Below are 7,789 nucleotides of genomic sequence, written 5' to 3'. Positions count from 1 at the left end.
CAAATGATGTAACTTTTTGATAAAAAGATCAATTTAGCCCACTGGCTTAGCGCAGTGGTTTAGCGTCGACCCACGAACCAGGAGGTCTCCATTAGATTCCCTGTCAGGGCACATGCCCAGGTTTCAGGCTCTATCCGCAGTAGGTGCTGTGCAGGAGGCAGCTGATCAATGACTCTCATCACTGATGTTTCTATTTCTCCCTCTCCCGTTGTCTCTCTGAAATCAATAAAAACATATTTAAAAAAAAAAAAAAGAGAATCAACTTAAAGAAAAATTTGCACAATAGTGAACTTGGAACACCAAGGTCATGCTTTGAACTGCCTAAAGACAGTTCTTTCTCAGGATTCTTTGTAATCATGGACAGCAGCTTTTGTTGGATCTTATATTACCATTGTGTTTTCAATTCAAAAGTGTGCTACTGATGTTACCAGTTGCATAACTCTGTTTTTTCCACCTTGGCAACCCTTCTGCTCTTGCTGCTTGCTTATCTGAATTTCTATCTTTGAGGTCCTGCAATTGTAAAGACAGTCACAAATAGACCCAGAGAGAGGCACTGCTTTCCTCAAAGACCTTTGGTCCTTGAAGAGCAATTAAATGTGTGTTTCTAGGGAGGAGAACATTCAAGATGTTTGAGCCTGGGGTAGTGCAGTCTTAATACATTATATAATTGTCTTGAACTCTAATGCCAGTTTATTTAGAACATGAACATTTATAAAAACCATATGAAAAAAACTAAGTAGGCGGGTGCGCCTTTCTTTTTCATTGTATATGTAGAGCTCAAAAAACTTGATCTCTAGGCTGTAGCTCTAATTATGTCCTTTTACATAACTGCAGCAGGAAGGTTCTGCATTGTAGGTCACTGAGAATATATTGAATGCAGGGACCACTAAGCCCTTTATTGAATATTGCAGAGGTTTGAGTTAACAGTGCTAGTCCTTTGTGACTTGAAGAAGGCTGTACCTGTAATTTGAGAAGCTAAAAGTGCCATCTATAATTTGAGAAGCTAAAAGTGCCACCTCCTGGAGTAGGGGTGGGTGACTGGGAGCTTAATTGTGTTGTGGCTGAATTTGGATTTATATTTCTGACACTGTCAAAAGTACTTTAAGGATTTTGTCACAGAGAAAGACCTAAAATGCTCAATTCTCACATCAGCTGCACTCCAACTGAAACTTTTTTCTTTTTTAAATATATCTTTATTGATTTTAGAGGGAGGAAAGGAGAGGGATAGAGAGATAGAAACATCAATGATGAGAGAGTCATTGATTGGCTGCCTCCTGCATGCCCCTGACTGAGGATCGGGCCCATAACCCGGGCATGTGCCCTGACCAGGAATCGAACCCTGATAGCCTGGATCCTAGGTCGACGCTCAACTACTGAGCCACGCCCAGCTGGGTGAAACTTCTCTGAATTAGGATTAATCTAGCCTGGCTTTTCTCTTACTGAGCTCTTTCTTTGCTTACTTCAGCATTTCTTGTTAACTTTTTAAAAATTTACAAAGTAGGGGAAGGCCCTGGCTAGTGTGGCTCAGTTGGTTGAGTGTACTCCCATGCACTGAGAGGTCACCAGGTCAATTTCCAGTCAGGGCACAAACCAGGTTGCAGCTGGATCCTGGGAAGGGGGTGTGCAGGAGGCAGTCAATTGATGTTGCTCTCTCCTCAATGTTTCTCTCTCACTCCCCCTCTCCCTTCTTCTCTTTCTAAAAAAATCAATACAAAACATATTAAAAAAATAAATAAAAAGTGGGGGAGGCCCTGGCTGGGTAGCTCAGTTGGTTAGAGTGTTGTCCCAATAAGCCAAGATTTTGGGTTCGATCTCTGGTCAGGGCACATACAAGAAGCAACCAGTGAATGCATAAATAAGTGGAACAACAAATAGATGGCTTTTTCTCTGTGTCTGTCTCTCTCTCTCCCTTCCCCCCTCTTTCTCTAGAAAAAAGTCTTAAAAAAAAGTTCAAAGTAATATTCTTGAAGAAATTTGAGGTCACAATGCATCTATAAAATATGAATAGGTGACTCTTAAAAAAACCCCAAAATAGTAAGTTTTAGAAGTAGAATTCTAAATGAAGAACTTGACAGAAAGGCTAGAGGAGAAAGCCAGGGAATCTTTCAGAGTGTAGAACAAGGGGACAAAAAGGGAAAAAGTTGAAACACATAGATGACCCACCAAGAAGAGCCAATATTCATCTAACAGTAGTTACTTAAAAAAAATTTTTATGTATTGACTTTAGAGAGAGAGGAAGGGGGGAGAGTGAGTGAGACAGAGAGACAAAAACAGACCTGTTGTTTCACTTATTTCTGCATTCATTGGTTGATTCTTTTATGTGCCCTGACTGGGGATGGAACCCGCAACCTTGGTGTATCAGGATGTTGCTCTAACCAACTGAGCTACCAAGCCAGGGCTAATAGTAGTTTCAGATTGGGAATAGAGCAACTAGAGAGAAGGAAATAAATAACAGAAGATCTCCCAGAGCTAAAGAAAATCCAAGTTGAAAGGTCTCTCCCACTGCTAATCCACACGAATGAAGAAAGACCCATATCTAGCCATATCTCAAAGAAACTTCACACGCCCAAAGACAAACAGAAATTCCTAAAAGATTACAAAAAGAAAAAATAGAGGCTACATTAAAGGTTGAGAATTATATCGGCATCACACTTATCATTTACACTAGATACCAGAACAATTTGTCAAGTTCCCGCGGGACAGCGATTACAAGCCTAGAGTTCTATAGTCAGCAAAATTAGCATTTAAGTGGGGAGCAAAATAAGGATTTTTTTTTCACTTGCAAGGGCCTGAGGAAATTTATCAGCCACAGACCATTCCTGAAAGAATTGCTGAAGGATGTACCACATCCACGGGAAACAGGACCCTAAGAAAGAGGAAGGTACTAGGTGGCAGAAACAGGGCAATCAAAGGAAATCCTAGGACGCTAGGTTGTACACTAGGCCTAAAAAGGAAATAGTGTGAAGACACGGGTTCATCTCGGAGAGTGGATAAAAGTTGATTATAGTATTAAGTTTAAAAATCACAATATATTCCATTTTTCCTCCAAGAGCTACGAGTTTGTGACATCGCCTTCTCTACTGGGTCCAAACACCTTCTTTGATCCTGCCATGAATATTTTTTATATCATCAACAGATACTTGTTCTTGGTTTTCTTTTTACAAATTTTTAAAAATTTGTTGCGTTTTAGAGAGAGAGAAACCTGATCTGCTGTCCCACTTACCTGTGCACTCACTGGCTGCTCCTTCTCGAGCGCCGACTCCAGCGCCCACCCACGGCCTTGGCCTCCCCACCAGGCTCTAACCAGCTGAGCTCCCCCGACAGGGCTGTTCCTGCTTTTCAATGTTGGGCATTAATTTACAGTCAATGTATGGGGAACTTAATTAACATTAGAGAACAGAGTATCTACGTAATAAAATCTGCCAATGAGAAGTAACGGCACGTTGAGAAGCGTAGGTGGGGAGGAGAGAAAGATAAAGAGAAGCGTAGGGGTGCTGAGGCCTTCGCCGTGCCCAGCAGTAAATTCAAGAGATAGATGCTCTGTGTGGTGTTGGGGGGCTGGGCAGTTGGCGAGGGTTAGAAAGCCCAACTGAGGGGCACAGATTTGAGGGGTGTGGGGTGAGATGGGAAGGGATGGAAGGGAACCTGTGTGAGGTCGCGGTCAGGCGGAGGCCTCTAGCCCAAGGGGCGGGGCCTAGCCGGGCAGAGCGGAAGAGGCGGGGCAGGCGGGGCCCAAGGCGCTTGCGCAAACCCGCTTCCCGCCCAGCTCTAGAGCACGCGCCGTCCTGCCGCACCGCTCGTCCCCGCGTGCCGTCCCGTCGAGCTCGCTCCGCTTTGCCTTGTGTCGCCTCACCTGACGCGTCATGCCGCGCCTGCTAATTCTCTGCCTGCGTCGCCGCCCACGCGTGACCCTGCCAGGCCGCCTGGTCCACTCCGAGCTTGGTCGCAGGCAGCAGCACTTGTCCGCTGTGGTGAGTTGGGACCCAGGCCCCAGGGCCGCGCTGACTGGACGGGTGGGGCGAGAGTGTTGGGTCGAGGTTGGGGGCGCCTTGACTGGTGGGGAGGACCCGGGCCTCGGCTCACTGCGGCTACCATGGCAGGGCCTCTGTTGGAGAGGTGGGGGCTGGTGGGGGTGGGGGCACGGTCACGGTCACAGTCACGGTCACCGTGAGCTCGCTTTGGCTGGGCCTGAGGGGTGGGAAGTGAGGACCATGAGGGCACGGGCCTCGGAGAGGTTTGGGCCTTGACCTCGAGGGTCGCCCTTGTGGGCGCCAAGATGGAGGGCAGAGCCGTTGCTGCGCCATAGAGTATCTGCCACCTTCAGACCTTCATTATTACCAAGACCCTACCATTTTCCCTAAGACGGTGAAAAATTCTGGGCAGCTTCTAGGTTCCAGCATTCAAAGGTTGGAAGTGGGAAACCGTTAGAAGAAAAACGAATCTTTTTCAAAAATTTAAGTTAGGCCATTAAGGAATGGCAGGCCTGCGTTTTAGTTTTCGCCAGGCCCAGGTTTCTAGGACAATGGTCAGATTTCTCAAAATGAAAGCGGTTTTTGTTAGGCAGGCGAGTGATGACCGAGGAAGCCACTCGTTCACAGCGCTGTTTATTTTCCCCTCCAGGACGTGGCTGTTGGACTCGTCGTGATTTTCATGACTTTCCTAACACCGTGTGGGTATGTGCTGAGCAACCTGAACCGGTTCAGAAGAGAGTAGATGGAAGAAGATGAAGAGCAGCCGTTAACGTCCAGCAAGATTTCAGAAAAGCTGTGACTTCTTTCAATGAGTAAAAGTGCCAAGTTGGGTTGATGGGTGTTGTGGTTGTTCAGTTTCATGACCATATGTTTACAGTTAATATTTTGCACTTTTTTAGTACTGTGCATTATATAAAGTTGAGTTGTATAGTCATTTAAAAATGTTAAATAAAACTGAAGCACTTATTCATGCTTGGTATTATGTGTGATCATAGATAGTTTTCTGAACATCATAAAAGCTGATGAAAATTTACTGATGAAAAATACAATAATGAGAACTGCTATGAAAGGTCAGACTTATTGAACATAGTGCCATCGAGTGTTATATTATGGAGTGAATGCATATATTTGGGGACATCTAGATTAGATATGTAGGTGAATGGTAATAAAAGTTTAGCTAAGTTTGCCTCTTTAAATTCCTACGTTTCAGGGTTTATTAAGTACCTGTATATTTTATTTTTACCTCTCCTAAATTATTATTATTCTAAGTTGTCTGTCAGGTTCGAAGAATCATATACACCTTTTTTTTGAATTTTTAGCTCACTATTCCAATTATGGTGTGACTGTGGACAGCATAGTTCAACTCTGAGCCTTGGTTTTTCTTATCTCTGTAATGGGAACTTAAAATTGCTGTCTTGAAGGGATGTTCTGGGGGAGTAAAACATTGAACAAAAGTAAACAACCTCCGAGCTTAGTGCCTGAAACAGACTAATCAATAAATAGAAGTTATTGTTAAGAAAATATGTTTATAAATGTTCATTCAACAGGTACTGCATTCCTGTGATGTGCCAGGTATTGTCCGAGGTCAGTAAACCAAAAATAGATCCCTGCTTCTGTAGGACTTGGCAGACTTGCATTCTAATTATTTTTATATTCTTAAATTTCCATTTTGAAATTTCTATTGCTGTATTATTAGAGTTCTCTGGAGAAACTGAACCAATATATTGCACTCGTGTGTGTGTGTGTAGGGGGAGGGGGCACCAGGACACAGACTCTTATCTTCTCATGTCATCAAGACCATGTTCCTGTTGTTGATTTTTAACTTTTTTCTTCTTTGACTTTGATGACTTTATGCTTAAACTTCTGATGCCTGCCTCTGTGTGCTCCAGCTAATGACAAAATACTGGTCTACCTTTGTTCTTCCTTAGAACTTTAGCACTAAATTTTCTGAATCATTTATTTGGTACTCTTTATTTATTGACTAGTGCTATGTGTGGGGAAATGGTAGGTCATTTTGGTAAATGAGCACTGTTGCCCTGTCTTGTTACTTAATTTTACATGCATAAAGGTGTCATATTCAAAGTACAGTTGATTCTTGTTACTTGGGGTAGTTATGTTCTATAAAGTCACTGTGAACACTAAATTAGTGAATACTGAACCATTGCTCCTAGGGAAAATTTAGGATTAGGTTCCTTTGAGCTATTGGTCACATTTTTGTCAAGTTAGCAATACATAATCTTGTTTTATGTCTGTTTAACGACACCTTATTTAATATGTATTGATTTGTGATTCATAAGCATTTTACTCATGGCCAACAGCACTGTAAATTGTGCCTGAACAAAGCTTATCTAATACTCATGTTTTCCATTTAAGACACATAGTGTACTTGTGCTTAGGAACTCTAGATAGCACTTAAGCACTATGCATGGGGGTCAGATCACCAGCAAAAAGTAAAAAATATACGTGACACTAAATAGACCATGGAAAAGACACATTTACAGTATGCTGGCTGAAACAGGAAGGCAGAGCATCACCTTTTCAACCTCACCATTAGGTGATTAAAATTTTACCCCAGTCTGTGTATGTCTTTGAATGATGTGAAAACATTGTATTGATTTTGGGATTGCAAATCAATTTTAGTGAGATTTTGCAAAAATGAGATCTACAAGTAATGAAGATCAGGTGTTATTCTTGGAGAAGGTCTTGGTCCCATTTGTGAAAGATTTTGGGGTTTCTTAATGTGAAACTTTAAGAATTTGCAGGATAGTCTTTTGTTGAGAATTAAGTAGAGAAACCTTTATCTTTTGAGGTTGAATTTTTGTGGAATAGTTTTAAAAAGTGAGTTTTACTTTGGGGAATAAATGAAGTAGTGCACCTCTTGGTTTAAAAATGAGATAGATGAGACCCTGGCTGGGTAGCTCAGTTGGTTAGAGCGTTGTCCTGATACACTATGGTTTTGGGTTTGATCTCTGGTCAGGGTACACACAAGAAACAACCAATGCATGTTTCTTCTCCCTAAAATCAATAAATAAAATAAAATGAGATTAATGATAAACTAATGATTTTCTTGGTAAAACCGAGGGAAAATGCACAAGAGATAATAAAATATTTTGATAGTGATATCATTGGTAGATTAGCACTTTCACTATCTGTTTCTCAAATAAGTACTTCAATGGCCAACATCCAGTTGGATATAAAATTCTGATATCTGATAAAGAGTTAACTCATTAGTATCTAGATATACTGCCTGTCTCATCTACATATCCAAACTTAAAATTCCTTGAGGAAGGGTAAGGTATGATCATTTTTTTAATCCTTAGGTATAGCATATTAGATAAATCAAAATATTTACTTCTTGATGAAAAGACTGAAATTGCTTCTTCATATAAACAAGTATTTAGTGAACATCTATTATATATTCTGTAGATGGGATTACGGACAGTTCTTTTTTCCCCCCTGATCTATAGGGCTGGGCAAAAGTAGGTTTACAGTTGTGAGTATGTAAAAGTTTATTCTTACATCATTTATTATTGTATTGTTTTCTATATGAACAACTGTAAACCTACTTATACTCACCCCTGTATTGTCATTCCTTTCTCAATGCACATATTCTGAGCTCTTTTTAAAAAACCTTGATTGTTGAAGGTTTTTCCCCTCCCATTGACCCCTCCCATTGACCCCTTCCACCCCCCCCCCACTTTCACCATACTGTTGTCTGTGTCCATGGGTTATACATATATGCATATAAATTCTTTGGTTAGTCTCCCCCCCTCCCCCGCTATATGTCAGCCTTGCATGCTTCAATGTTTCTGGGTCTA

Source organism: Miniopterus natalensis, chromosome 1, assembly GCF_054644295.1.
Source record: "Miniopterus natalensis isolate mMinNat1 chromosome 1, mMinNat1.hap1, whole genome shotgun sequence".
Lineage (NCBI taxonomy): Eukaryota > Metazoa > Chordata > Mammalia > Chiroptera > Miniopteridae > Miniopterus > Miniopterus natalensis.
Note: the sequence above shows the minus strand (reverse complement) of the source record.